Genomic DNA, 14,730 nt, shown 5'->3' with positions numbered 1-14,730 from the left:
GCAATATTTTGAAAATTACCAGTGAATTGGTCCAAATTGTGAGAAAATTTTTTTAAATGTGTTTCATCATATTCTCTACTTGCCTCTAAAACTAGATCTGTCAAGGGTATGCATGACCTGAGAAGATGGTATGCAAAGAAGCATGGCTAAGCAACTTTTTTTTTACAAATAGGTTTGAGATATTTTGATTTGTTAAAATAGTATTTCTAAATATTTTTTTTATTTTTCAATTACAGTTAGCATATAATATTATATTAGTTTCAGGTGTACAATATAGTGATTAGACATTTATACAACTAACAAAGTGATCATCCTGATAAATCTAGTACTCATCTGACACCATAAATAGTTACTACAATATTATTAACTATATTCCTTACGCCATACTTTACAATCCCATGACTATTTTGTAACTACCAATTTTTAAATCTTAATCACTTTCCCTTTCCACCCAACCCCAACCCCTCTCCCATATGGCAACCATCAAAATATTCCCTGTATCTATGAGTTTATTTCTGTTCTGTTTATTTATTTTGTTCTTTATATTCCATAAGAGAAATCATATGACATTTGTCTTTCTCTGTCTGACTTAACCCACTCAGCACAATACCTTCTAGGTCCATCCATCTCGTTGCAGATGGCAAGATTTCATTCTTTTTATGGCTGAGTAATATTCCACCATATATATGGGTACCATTTATCCACTGATGGACAACAAGGTTGCCTACATAACTTGACTACTGTAAATAAATCTGCAATGAACACATGAATGCATATGTGTCTTCAAAGTAGTGTTTTGGATTTCTTTAGATAAATACACAGAAGTGGGATTACTGGGTCCTTCTTTGTCTCTCATTATAGGCTTTGTTTTAAAGTCTATTTTGTATAGTATAAGTATTGCTACTCCAGCTTTTTGTTTGTTTGTTTGTTTCTATTTTCATGAAATGTTTTTCCATCCCTTTATTTTAAGTCTGTGTATGTCTTTCAATCTGAAATGAGTCTCTTGTTGGCAGTATATGTGAGGATCTTGTTTTCTCATTCATTGATGCACCCTATCTTTGATTGGAGCATTTAATCCGTTTACATTTAAAGTAATTATTGATAGATATGTAAGTATTACTATTTTATTATTCATATGTTTGTCTTCTTCTTCCTCTTCTTCTTTTTTTTCCACTTTTCCTCTTCCTCCTCCTTCTTCAGAAGTCCCTCTAACATTTCTTCTGAATACTGGTTTGATGTTAATGAACTCCTTTAGCTTTTTCTTGTCTGGGAAGTTCCTTATCTGTCCTTCAATTCTAAATGATAGCCTTGCTGGGTGGAGTAATCTTGATCAAGTAGGTCTTGCTTTTCATCACTTTGAATATTTCATGCCAATTCCTAATGGCCTGCAAAGTTTCTCTTGAGAAATCATCTCACAGTCTTATGGGAGTTCCCTTGAAGATAACTAATTGCTTTTGTCTTACTGCTTTTAAGATTCTCTCTTTGTCTTTAACCTTTGGCATTTTAATTATGATGTGTCTTGGTGTGGGCCCCTTTGGATTCATCTTGTTTGAGATTCTCTGTGCTTCCTGAACTTGTATGTCTACTTCCTTCACCAGGTTAAGGAAGTTTTCCATCACTATTTCCTCAAATCGGTTTTCAATTTCTTGCTCTCTCTCTTCTTTTAGTGCCCCTATGACTCAAATTTTGCTCTGCTTGATGTCGTCCCAATGGCCCCTTAAACTATCCTCCTTTTGGATTATTTTTCCTGGTTGCTATTCTGACTGGGTATTTTCTGCTACCTTATCTTCAAAATCACTGATTCGATCTTCTGTTTCATCTAATCTACTGTTGATTCTCTCTAATGTATTCTTTGTTTCAGTTATTATATTCTTCATTTCTGAGTGGTTCTTTTTAATGTTTTTTCTATCTCCATTCGTATGTTTCTTTTCTCATTTTCTCACTCAGTTCATGTACTCTTCTCCTAAGTTCATTGAGCATCCTTGTGACCAGTGTTTTGAACTCTGCATCTGGTAGACTGCTCATTTCCATTTTGTTTAGTTCTTTTTCTGAAGCTTTGTTCTGTTCTTTCATTTTGGACATGTTTCTTTGTCTCCACATTTTGGCTGCCTCCCTGTGTTTGTTTCTATGTATTAGGTAAGGCTTCTATGTCTCCCAGTCTTATTAGAGTGGTCTTATGTAGGTGTTCTGTGGGACCCAGTGGCAGTCTTCCTGGTCACCTGAGTCAGGTGCTTTAGGTATGTCTTTAGTCGTGTGTGTCCTCTTGTTGTAATTAAGCCTTGATCGCTGTTTGCATATCAGTGGGAGGAATTGACCCTTACGCTGACTGGTTGTGAGGACTGGCCAGTGACTATAGTGAAGCTGTAGTTCAGGGGCTGACCATATGGAGCAGGATTCACTTAGCAAGGCTGTGGTACCTGCCCAGTCTTCCTTTTAGGTATATCATCCTAAGATGTAGCCCCAGGTTGTGCTCTAGGTCCCAGCATGCTGACAACACAGCCTGCCAACCCCAGGGCCACCTTAAATAGGCCTTGACACATGCCAAGTTTAGTCACAGGCTGTGCCTTGCCCAGGGCCATCTGGCATGAGCCACCCAGCAATATGTAGATGGCTACAACCCATGCTAGGCTTACAGGTGCCTCAAGAGGCTAAGCCATGAACCAAGGCCAGCTGCCACTAGTGCTGGGCTTGGGGCTACTCGGCAAGTGGTACTGAGCAGGCCGAGGCCAGATACTGTTTGTTTCAGTTTTGTCAACCTTTGAGAGGTTTTAGGAAAGTTCCCAGCATGAGCTGAAACAGGCCATTTGTATGGAAAAGCCACTGAATATGGCTTAAGTGGGCCTGCAAAATTGGTTAGGCAAGCCCCAGAGAATCACCAAAGTGGGGAGACTAGTGTTAGATTGATGGAGACTCAGATATGGCAGCCACCTACGTCTGCAAGCTGGGAGCAGGGAGGGCTCAACAAAGAAACAATGGGTTCTGCCAGAACTTCTGTCTGGGGTAAAGCCGCCCCTTTAGCCCTCGCCCCAAAGACAGACAATTCAGTTCCTCTTCATATTTCTCTGATGTTTTTCAAGCTGCTGCCCCAGCACTGAAGCTCAGAGAAAGTAAGTCCATTAGCAAGTAAGTCAGTGCCTAGGCCCTTTTAGAGGAATGCCTGGGACTCTAGCTGCCTTCCATTTCATGCAGCCACTGTCCCTACTGGTTTTCACAGCCAGAAATTGTGGGGACTTCTCTTCTCAACACTGGAACCCTGAGCGTGGGAGCCTGGTGTGGGGCTGGGATCCCTCATTCCTTGGGGGACCTCCGCAACTGTGATATCTCTCCCTATTTTTAAACACCACGTGCAGATATGAGACCAGCCCATTCTGGGTCTCTGTCCCCCTTATGAGTCTCAAAGTGGCTTTTTCTGTATGTCCTTAGTTATGAGACTTTTGTTCAGCTTGATTTCAGACAGTTGTCATTGATGGTTGTTCTGTAATTTAGTTGAAATTTTGATATGGTCATGAGAGGAGGCAAGTATAGCATTTAGCTACCCTACCATCTTGACCAGAAAAATAGTAAGTGAATACCCTTGAATAGTTAGGCTTGCTCTCAAAGATAACCAATATACTGACTTTTATCACCACAGAGTCTGTTTTGTCCATTTTTTTTAAACTCACACGCCATCTACTCTTGTACATCTGGCTTCTTTCATTCAACATTAGGTATGTGAGATTAATCGATTTTATTGATGTGGCAATTGTTCATTTTCATTGGTGGGAGTATTTTATTATATCAATATATCATGACTGATTTGTCCATTCTTTCTTGATGAAGATTTAGGCTGTTTCCAATTTTAGCTATTTTTATAATTCTATTTTGGACATTTTTGTCTTTGGAGGCATAGAGTAGACATGTATGTTGAGTAGGTAGTTAGAACTGGAATTGCTGGATTATACAGTTACTGTATGTTTAGTTTTAATAGTTTTTGTCAAAAATTTCCCAACAGATTTTACAATTCACACTTTTACTAGCAATTTCCAGAATTCTAGTTCTTCTACTTTCCACATTACCAATATTTGAGGTGCTTTCTTGTTTTTTTATTTTTATTTTTTAATATGTGTTAGCCATTTTGATGGCGTATGTATGGTAGCATCTCATTTTAGTTTCGATTTGTATTTTTCTGATGACTAATGAGTTTGAGCACATTTTGTATGTTTATTGGCCATTCGTATGCACTTTGTCGTAAAGTGCCTATTCAAGTCTGTTCATTTTTGTGGGATTTTCATCTTTTCTTATTGATTTATAGGAGTTCTTTATATTCTGAATATGAGTCCTTCATCAGTTATAGTTACTTCAGATATCTTCTCCCACAATGTGGCTTGCTTTTTACTCACCTGAGGATGTATATTGATGAAAAGAAGTTCTTAATTTTATATAGTTCATTGTATCATTTTCCCCATTACAGTTAGTATTTTTGGCTTAAAAAAAATCTTTGCCTGCCCCTACTATAAAGATATTCATCTATATTTTCTTCCATAAGCTTTTTTTTTTATTATATTTATTATTTAATTGAAATTCTGTTTGGAAGTTTTTTTCGAATGGTGTTGTCATGATCACTATTTTTTTCCCATATGGATAAACAATTGACCAAGCCTCAAATAATAAAAACAACTTCTTTTCTCCATATCACTGTAAAGTCACTTTTTTCATATATCAAATGACCACTTATGCCTACGCCTTTTCCTAGTCTTTTTTCCTTTGTTTTATTTGATTTTACTTGAATGAAAACCACATTGTGTTAATTATAGGAGCTTTATAATAGATACCTAGAAGTATAAGTCTTCCTACTTTGTTCTTCTTCAAGGTTATTCTTGGCTATTTTTGTCCCCTTGCATATTCTTATGACTTTTATAAAAAGCTTTCAAATTTATGTAATAAGCCTGTTGAAATTTTGATTGGGATTGAAATTTAGATCAATTTTAAGAAAATTGATGTCTTTACTGTTCCAATGCATGAACAGGGTATATCCCCCCCAATTTACTTAAGTCTTATTTAATTTCCATTAGGATATTAGTAGCGTTATAACACATTGTTCTTAAATTTATTATTGTTATATTTTTTATCTGGGAATTTTATATTTTTATTAAAATTTGTATTTAAAATTTTTATTTTCTGTGTTTTTTTTTTTAGCTAGTACAAAGAAATATGCTTGTTTTATACATATGGTCCTTATATCCAGTGGCCTTGCTATATTCACTTATTCAATCTAATAACTTATCTGGATATACTGTTGAATTTAAAACCAATTATGTTATCTGTGAATACTGCCATTTTTATTATTTCTTTCCAGTCTTTATATGTTTATTTATTTTTCTTGCCATATTACAATGGCTAGGAGACACAGTACAGTGTTGAATAAAAGTGGTGATAGTGCACATCTTTGTCTCATTCCCGATCTCAGAGGGAAATTTAAAAATAATACAAAATCCCACATTATATTCATTAAAGCTTTTGCTATGCTTTTCTCAAAATATACTTCTACTTATTTGTTAAGAAATTCTCTCTTTTTTTCAGCATGTGATAAATTTTATCAGTTATTGAATTTTTCAAATACTTTTTCTATACCTATTGTTACAATTATATCATTTCCCCCTTTACTCTAAATGTGATAAATTGTATTGATTGATTTTCAAATTTTAAGTTAATCTTGCATTCCTAAAACAAACCCAACTTAGCACGATATACTATCCTTTTTATAAATTACTATATTTGATTTGCTGAGATTTTTTTTAATTTTTAATTTTTATATTCATAAAAGTGATTATACATGCTTTTTTTCTTTCAGGATCATGAAAATGATTGAACATTAATTTTCTTTCTCACAGTAACTGGTCTCATAATAAAGGTTATAATAAATAATAATAAAGATTATAATAAATGAGGACAGCATAATTTTTCTATTTTCTGGAAGTTTTAACAATGGTACTGCTTTTTTTTCAAACATTGGAAGACTTCACCACTGAAGTCATTCTGGGTCCAGAGTTTTCTTTGTGGAAACATTTTTAATTAAATTATTTATTAGAACAAGATATCCTCACATTTATATTTCCTCTAGTTTTAATTTTTAAATTGTGCTTTCAAAAAATCATCCCTTTCTTCTAAATTGTCAAGTTTATTTGCAAGATGTTCATTATATCCTCTTACCAACATTTAATGTCTAAAGGATTTATTCATTTCTAATACTGATAATTTAAGTTTTTAACTCTTTGATTCTTAAGTAATATGAGGTTCAATATGTAGGAGCTTATTAGTTTTATTCAAATACGTAATTCATTTTTGGATATGCTTATTTTCTCCATATAAAATTTTTATTGATTTCTGCCCTTATCTTTATTACTTTCTTTTTTCTACTTTTGTGACTTTAATTTGCTGGGTTTTACTAAAGTTTTTAAATGCATTTAGATCATTGATTTTCAATCTTTCTTCTTTTCCAATGTATGCGTACAAAGCTATAATTTCCCTCTAAGCATGGCTTTAGCTGCATTCAATAATTTTTGTGACATTTCATATTCAGTATTTCATTGAAAATATTTTTCTAACCAAGTAGCTGTAAAACAGAATAGAATCATTCTCTATGAAACAATTTCCAGGATATATTTACAAGTTAATAGAAACAGAAATAGAAATAGAAATAAAAATAGAAATAGAAATAGAAATAGAATGCAAAAGGGAATACATAACGCTACTTTTGGAATGGAAGAAAAAAGAATGAAAAGATAGTTATAGGTGCATTATTTATTTTTGCAAAAGAAACAACTAGCAAAATTGTTTATACACAGAAGATGGATTGTTATGAAGTGAAAGTAACAGAGAATGAAGTGACGCCTCTTTATACCTAGTTTTTGCTTTGGGAAACATGGTAATGTTTAATATATTAAAAATAAATTAAGTGAACAAGAGTTGAAAATAAAAATCCTTAAACTGAATGCCAACATGAAAAATATGAACCTAACTCTATATGTATTAAATCACAAAGAAGGGAGAAAAGGGACTTAATAAAACAATTTTGAAGACAGTATTGAACTTTATACCTTTCAGCTAAGTGAAAAAAAGAAAGACAAATAAATCTTGGATTCTGCTTAGCAAATTTGTTGTTGATATGGATTTAGGTATATTAATTCTGAAATGATGTTGTGTGCATTTTAGGATTAAGCCACTGAGTAAATATATTGATATTGGCAACTGGAGTTGTCAGTGTGAGAGAAAGGAAATACGAATATGGAATAAAGAAAGGAAACCCTTTTAGCATTAGAATTATCAGTATGAATTAATCAAAGTTCCCAGAATCAATAACATCCCAGTAATAATAAGCTCACATAGCACCCAGACCTTGGTTTCTACATACCCTTTCCCAATAGAAATAACCAGAGCTTTATGAAAAAAGTGGATGATTCTAGGGCTGAGGGAGGAGAAGGACAGATGTCCCTGTGTGTGCTCATGCACTTACACCAGAAAATAATTAAATGCTCCCTCCATAATGATATAGCATGTTAAAAGGATATAGAAGCGAATGTATCAAAATAAATTATGGGAATAATAGTGTATAACACAATAGTAAAAAGGAATCCATGATCTACACAGAGACTAAAAATGTAAATGAATAGGTGAATGAATGGATAAACAATTGAATGAGTGAAGAGAGAGAATGAAATGTTTTTTCTTTAGAATGCCAAATAATAAATGAATGAATGATGTAAGTTTAAATATCACCATTTTACAGACATCAATGTAATAATAGATCCAGGTAAAAATCATGACTAAATTCTAAACCCATTGGGTAAGAATATGTTAAGGAAGTAATCTCCCACCAGATTACTTATTAATTACCAAAGGAAAAAAGGTATTTTACAGTGGAAAAGTCTGGTGGACAACACTTTAACTAGACAATAAATGTTACATTACCAATAATAAGGCAAACTGACATTATATGCCTCCTTATGTGATAGAGAAAAATACAACAGGTGTAGTATTCTGCCAAAAATTCATGAGGAAACAGTCAGCTAAACTCAAACTGAATAACACACTATAATGCAACAGATCTAGATGTTTCAAAAATGGTAATGTCATAAAGATAATGAAAAAAATTCTTCCAAATTAAAGGAAACTAAAGAGAATGACAATTATATGTAGTACATAATCCAGATTGATCCTTGCTTGAAGGGAAAAGTGCTACAAAGAACAAGATTGGAACAATTAGTATAATTTGAACATGGACGATATTATCAGATAATAATATTGAATTAGTGCTAAATTTTCTGAAGTTCATACTGGTTACGCAAAAGACTGGCCTTATTTTTAAATTATTTAGGAATGAAGATCATGATATCTTCAACTTACTATTATATATTTCAGCAAATTTAAGAATTGTACCAATAGAAAGATGTAGTGTATTAGGGTTCCCCAGAGAAACAAAACCAATACAATTTTTATAATACAGAAAAGATTTATTATAAAGAAATTGGCTCACAGAATTATGGAGGATGGCAAGTCCAAATTCTCCAGTGTGGGCCAACAAGCTGGAAACCCAGGAAAGCTGGTGATACAGATGAATTCCAAAAGCAGGCTGCCGGAGAATTCCCTTTTGCTCATGCCAGCTGATTTTTTTATTCTATTAGGCTGTAGCTGATTGGATGAGGCCCACCAACATTATGGAGAGCAATGTACTTTATTCAGAGTTCACTGATTTAAATATTAATCTCATCCAAAAAAAAATCCCTCTAAGTTGACACATAAAATTAATCATCATTTTTTATAAGCAAAATCTTAACAATTGGTGAATCTAGGTGAAGGGCATATGAAAATATATTGTATTAGTCTAGCAACTTTTCTCTAGGTTTGATTGTTTTAAAAATAAACATTTAAAAATACTTTTTAATCCTCACTTGTATTTCTTTTTTGATTCCTGGATAATTTAGATATAGCATTGCTAATTTTCCAAACATAAAGTTTATTTAGTTATCTTTTTGTTATTCATTTCTAGCCACTTGGAAATGGGCAAATACTTCAAGGAGAAAAGAGCAGGAAATGGGTGGCTACCTAGTTGTGTTTGGGTCACAGCTTCTTTGGTTCTCTCCAATGCCTTCAAACAGCTTTTGGGACTTTGTTTGGTTTTCGGTATTTCATCCATCTGCGATAGTTATTCTTGGCAGGAAGGGTGGTCTGAGGCAAGCTGCTCCACCACAGAAGGAGGATGTTGGTCTGGGCCATGTTTCAGCACTAGATGTTCCAATGAGATGAAGTAGCAGAGAGCAACTCTCAAAGGAAAAGAAATGTGTCACCCAGAATGTAACCCTGAAATCCCCTTGAAATAAAAAGATTCTTTGTATTTTCTCGAAATCCCCAGGGGCTAGCATCTTGTGGACACTCAGTTAGCGCTTGCTAAATTTAGAAATGAAGGAAAGAATCGTGGTAGCCTGACATGCCAAACGACCATGTTCATCCTCTTGCACACCAGTAAGTGTTTCCAATCGGGAAAACACCAGGAATCAACTGTAGGCTAACACTCGGGCAGGAAGAACCTGCCATCGGGGATGATAAATTTCGTGAAGATGATTCAGCACAAAACATGGCCTAATCAGTCTGACTTCAACATATGAGTTCTTTTAATGTACTGCTCCTGAATCAAGTGGCCTCTTTCCAACAAAGTGTTGCTATCATGAGTCTACAATTTATTTTTGGAAAAGAGAAACCAAACGTTCTTTTATTCTGCAGCAAAGAGTGAAACATTAGAAATTACCTAAATATTCTTCAACAGAGGACTGGCTGAACAATTAAGGTATAGCCATACAATAAATTACTATTCACTTACTTTAAATGATAATGAGGAATAATATTTAATAACATGAAAAAGCATTCATAATATAGCAGTAAGTGAAATAAACTAGCTACAAATAAGTTTAATATGACTGCATTTTTCTTTTCTTAAAAAGGGAGATATATGTATAGATAAGAGATCTGAATAGATATCGAAATATTAAAATGGCTATCTTTAGATCATGAGATTATAGCTAATAAAAAATTACTACTTTGGCTTGTTTACAATTTATGAATGTTTTACAAAATATTTATACTTATGAGTAGCAATTTTTAAAAGTTATTTCTTAAAAAGCACCGCTCTGTGCTTGTTCCACTGGAAGGAAGGAAAACTTCCATTTTTGCAGCTCTCTGAGGATGAATTCTTCTGCCTGTTGTTTGAGAATAGAATGGGGAAGCTAACATGGCCTAGCGATAAGAGTTTTAGTGTGGCTTTGCTGATGATAGATGATGCCTCTCTTTGCTAGTGATTTCACTATAATTGAATGGGAATTGCAAGAAATGAGGGGTGGAACCTCAGCCTGAGCAGCCTGCCATGCTGAGCCCAGTCCAGAGGGAAGGAACAGGGCTCTCTGCTGCTGGGAGAACAGGAAAAGACAGCCCCTCTGTGTGACTCAGGCTGCTAAAAACCTGCAGGTACCATTAGCAATTATCTGATCCATACACAGTGCAGGCAGCAGGGCCCAGCTTGTGGACAGCTGCACTTTGCTCCTTGTCACAATTGCTTAATGCGCTGTCCTGAGGAAATGGCTTTCCCTGCTTCTCTGCAGACGCAGTGTGTTATTATGGTAACCACAGGGACACATGGCCTTGAGTCAACTATTTCACTCCACACAAGCTGTATTCTGAGGGGATCTGCTCTACAGCAACAGAGGAACAGCCCTCTTGAGAGATTGTGGGGAGTTTCAAAAGATCTCTACTAGAGGGCCTGGAGTGCCCCATCTCTTGCTGACATTCACCTTCTCCAACAAGCTCCCCACTAAAGATCTTCCCTCACCAAGTTCCTACCATTCCTTGAGAAGGCAGCTTTTAGAGCCAGGGCTGGGTTGAATCTTGATTCTGCTTCTTACTAACTGTGTGCTCTTGGGGAATGCAACTAACTTCTCTGGGCTTCACCTTTGCCATCCATAAAAGGTTAATGGTAATAACTAACATTTATTGTTAATATTAACATTTTATTTTTATTAATTTGCTTAATCCTCACCCCAGCCCCATGAGGTAGTTGGCATATAATTTGTTTTATACATTAGTGTTGAGGGAGCTAAAGCACAGATGGTTATAAATTTTCCCCAACTCATACCTATTCATTGACAGACCGTGTGCTCAAAACTAGATGGTCTTAGGAGAAAGCCTACCCTTTTAAAACTATGCTAAATTACCTTTCTTAATAAAAACAATGCTTACCTTATGCAATTGTTGTAAAAATTAAATTGATAATACTTGAGGAAGTATCTGATAAAGCCTTCATAGAAAATAATTGCTCAATAAATGCTTGTCAATGTTTTTGTTAACTAATTCAACTGTAGTCATCTGCGCAACAGGACAAAAAGATTCTAGTTCCATCCAGACAGCAACTTCTTAATGAATTATCAAGACAAAGTATCACTACATAGCAGCATCATTGGGATTGCTCTCTCCCCAGGGACTCCTTGTCACAGCACTACCTTTTTGACTAGCAGTTCTCAACTTGCCATCTGAAGTCCTGCCAAGCAATATTTTTTAACTTATTGATTGTGGTTGGGAAAAAATAAATAGAGCAAACTTTTAAAATTATTTTTGTAGCTCACAAATAAGGAACCAGGACAGCTCAAAGCTCCCAAGGATGTGTCTCCTAGCTGGTGTTTGCCTTTGCTAGAGACTCCAAGTAAGATTTATGTTGGAGCCACAACCTTCTTTCCTTCTCAGTATCTCTACTCACAGACCTGTACAGCAGCAAACATGGGAAGGGCCGGAAATGCAGTGAAGGGGGTCCCTGGTAGATGAGGCCAGCAGGAAGGAGCACACCTCAAATAGTTACTGGTGTACTAGAATGGATTGCTTGGAGAAATGCTTATTGTTTTAGATTAGTGCTCACTGCTAATAGGATCGCAGATAGATAATTTAAGCAGATGCTTCAAGAGAAATAAGCACATCATATTTAAGTAGATGTGAGAATTGAGGAAATGCTTTGTAATTGAGACAAAACCCTATATCCCAACTAAATATTTCCTCATCTCTCTGGTGGAACACATACCAGCATACTCCCAATGGTTATGAGCTGTTGCCTGTAACTGTGCTTATAGATGGTAGCTAATCAAGGTGACCAATGTCACAGACAAGGAAGTCAAAGCCATTTGTGCTTCCTTACAGTGGACCTTGCTATAGGCTTCCTTTGAAACAGTACACTTTCTTTCATGCATGTGTTCTGTTTTTGTCCTCCATTAAGTGAAGGCTCTTAGGGGAAGAGATCTGTTATTTCTCTTACATCTTCCCTCTCTCCCGCAGTGATGACTCATAAACAACAATGACAAATGGAAAGCCCAGCTCTTTCCATAAGAGCTAGGGCAAATCTAGAAGTGTCCACTAGTCAGAATAATTCCACGTCCAGGTAAGAGACCAGATAGTATCAGGCTGGTTGATTACCTGGAACAGCTGGAAGCACTACAAAGACAAGAACAGGGGCAGAAACATCCAAAACCCAACAGAAACATGCACCATTCAAAACAAGCTAATTATAAAACCTACCCCTTGTTGAATACTTACCATATAAAGGGTCTATATAAAACACTTGACTTATATCATTACATTAAACTTTACAATCTCTACAAGAATTATCGCCCCATTTTACAGATGAGTAAACTGAGACCCAGAGAACTGAAGTAATTTGTAGAATCTCACAGAGATAAAAGCACAGTGTTGAAATTGAAGTTCTCCAAACACAGTGACTAGTGTGTTAGATACAGAGAAAATTCTTGTTAAATGAATGTGCCGCTTCAAGTTTACACCCATTCCATGAAGCCGTGTGCCTTTAGATGACCTTCACACTGCACTATGCCACCTTGTCCCAGGACTGAAAGCAGGCTCAAAGCAGAAGACAAAGGAAGAATCTAGGAAACAGGGCAATGCAGGAAGAAGTTAGAAAGCTAGATGCAAAGTGGACTGAGGCCAGGGTCAGACCTTCAGTCATAGGTGGTGCTGACATGGCCAAGCAAATACTGTCATTGGCACCAACCAAAGGCTGAGGGTGAGCAGACAGAAGGACAGATGCAGACTCAGAAGGGATCACTGTCAGTGACAATTGCATTCCAATTGTCTCTGTATTCTCCTACTGTTTGCCTCTTACTGAATTTAGGGAGAGCACAGAGAAGGGTAATGTCTAATAAGTAAAAATGGTAAAGATCAGTTGGAAGCCAACCGAAAGCCAATAGTTTTAGATAGTTGCATTAGTCATATTATGTAGTTGTATTAATCAGAATCCTTTCTGTGACAAATAACAGGAAACCAAATGAATCTCACAGATCATTTCTGCATACAGTCATGTTCAAAGAGACACAGTTCAGTAGCCAAGAGCATTCATTAGATTCTAACCTCTATATGCTTCTCTTAAGGAATATTGGAGAATTTCTAAGGTATAACTCACTATAAAACTTTATTTTTTTAAAAAAAGAAACCTTTATTCTCATTTCCAATTCCCTCATACCATTCAACTGCTCAAGAACTTTCTCCTGAAAAAAAATCTAGAAAGCTTTCCCAAAGACCCAAGAGAATGACATTTGTGCCTGCCTCTCAACCTTTGGCTACTATTTGCTCCACCATCTTCTTTATTCGCTGTCCTTCTGACACTTCCTTGGTACAAGAAGTCTCCTGGGGGACATCTACTCCCATGTACCACTCACACCAGGCTTGGATCCAGTGAACCAAAGGAGACCTCAGATAAGGGAGCTGTGTCCAGGATAGATGAAGTCCAAGGGTGCTGCTTAACTCTCCACTGAAAAGAGTATGCACAGACTCCTGTAGTGTTGCCCTTCTCTCTGTTATTGGTGTGCGTGTGTGTGTGTGTGTGTGTGTGTGCGTGCACGCACGCGTGCATGTGAAATAATTCTCACAGCAAATTTCCAGTGAGTAAAATTTGCCTTCCTTTTCTGGAGGCTTTACCAATTCCTCAATTTGGCAATGTCACTCAATTTATCAATGGCAAACTGTCCCATGAAAAGTGATAACATATTTTTCAGGTCCATTTTTTTCACAAAGTTATAAAATGTTTCAGATTTCCTGACAATTATCAGGAAATCTAACAAGGTAAAGGGAGGAGAGGAGAACAAAGCCACAGGGAAGTGCTGCTGCTGGCATTGCTGGTGATGGTGGCGGTCCTCGTGATGCTAGAGCCACTCACTAGGTGGGTGAGTTGCTCCTTTCCTGCTTAGAATGCAACATCCAAATCCAAGCATCGGCATCCCTGGAGCTTCAAGTTCAGTGGAAAGTATTTAAAATTACAAACTTCACAGTCCTCAAATGTTAAGGGTCTACTATAACGATAACATGCACCATGTCATGGATCTAGTAGATGTCCAAAACATACTAAATTAAATGTTCTATTCACACACTTCTATAAAAGTAACAATTCATTGTTTATATCTTGAAAGCAATACATACATGATTTTAGACAATGATGATGATGACGATGATGATAAATGATCGATAGATGATAGATATAATTTTAAATGGGATTTCTAATATACTGGAATTTATTTGAAAACCTTCAATTGTACTTGGGTTAAAGATATGATCATCTTTTGCTTGCATTCATAATTTCACCCAAGAACAGATAAAAAAAGGTAATGAAGCATTGTTGAGTATACATAGAAGAGTTTTAGCTACCACAAGAAGCATGAA

The sequence above is a fragment of the Pteropus alecto genome, unplaced genomic scaffold, assembly GCF_000325575.1.
Source record: "Pteropus alecto unplaced genomic scaffold, ASM32557v1 scaffold68, whole genome shotgun sequence".
NCBI lineage: Eukaryota > Metazoa > Chordata > Mammalia > Chiroptera > Pteropodidae > Pteropus > Pteropus alecto.
Note: the sequence above shows the minus strand (reverse complement) of the source record.